Genomic DNA, 1,276 nt, shown 5'->3' with positions numbered 1-1,276 from the left:
TATATTCTATGTACCAATAATTGTCTTTTAAATATGATGCTAATGATTTAAATGAATAATGCTTGTTTCGAATATTAATGTTATTTTCACCTCCAAATTTATCTTACCAGTGCTTTAAGGCATCCTTTGGAATATATTTAAAGTTTATATGTGCATCACATGAATCTATTGATCATTCCTATCCGTTTCTATCTTTGGTTACATCGAGTGTGATACATGACTCGTTTGATAGTGTATGCAAACTAGATATTACGTTTTAATTTCACACTTATAATGATAGTTATATGAAATTTGGCTATTGTTTTATCTATACACTATACTCTTCTGCAATTTTTATTCCATCTTATTTGAAGTACCCTGCACAAATATATATGGCTAGTTTTTATTTAATGCAAAATAAGCATTGGATCCAAATTCTTTGAGTTTTGTGGCAAACCAAACATAAATATCGATTTAATAATTATAAAAAATAAAAGCATAAAGAATTTAATATAAACGGAGCAAAATTATATTAGATACACATCTTAAAAACACATATAGACATAAAAATAAATCACATAAAAATTATAATATACCATCAATATTTTCGTTATATTATAAGCCAATGTATAATTTAACTGTATATGTCTTTTAAAAGAACATTTTATGCGCGAAAATATTGATAATAAATAGGGCGTAATATGATAACGTATTTATTCTTTAAACAAGCGACATTATTAGAGTACAAAAATAAAATAGAAAAAATATAATACCTTAATATATTATGAAACCCCATATGCAATCAAAATTCATTTTAGTGAAGAAGGATAATAAGTAAAAGATTTTATTCTATGATAAGAAATTTGACAAAATATATCTTTTTACGCTTATAGTATAACGTTAAGGCAAGTAGAACAACTTTATGAGGTATTTCATATGATGAAATGGTCATTATAATTTATTCGGGTGACTGTTTTATTTGGATATGCCATAAATCATGTAATTACATTATACTTGTTTCTATATGTTATAAATCATTAATAAATCTATCTATCATATCTACATACTTTGCACTTGTCAAGACACTCGAATCCATATCTTTTTACAGAAGAAAAGAATATATGAAAAAATATCAGGGGACGGTGCCATATGATGCATTAAGGAGCAGAGCAATGTTTTTAAAACGCTTTCACCGTCTCAGCAGATGAAATTCATAAAAAGAAGGAACTTAAACCGCAAATAAAAACTACAAATATATATAATTTTTTACTGTAATTAAATGCTTCTTAATACTAAT

The sequence above is a fragment of the Rhyacophila brunnea genome, unplaced genomic scaffold, assembly GCF_057557595.1.
Source record: "Rhyacophila brunnea isolate RB1 unplaced genomic scaffold, BYU_Rbru_1.0 scaffold_80, whole genome shotgun sequence".
Lineage (NCBI taxonomy): Eukaryota > Metazoa > Arthropoda > Insecta > Trichoptera > Rhyacophilidae > Rhyacophila > Rhyacophila brunnea.
Note: the sequence above shows the minus strand (reverse complement) of the source record.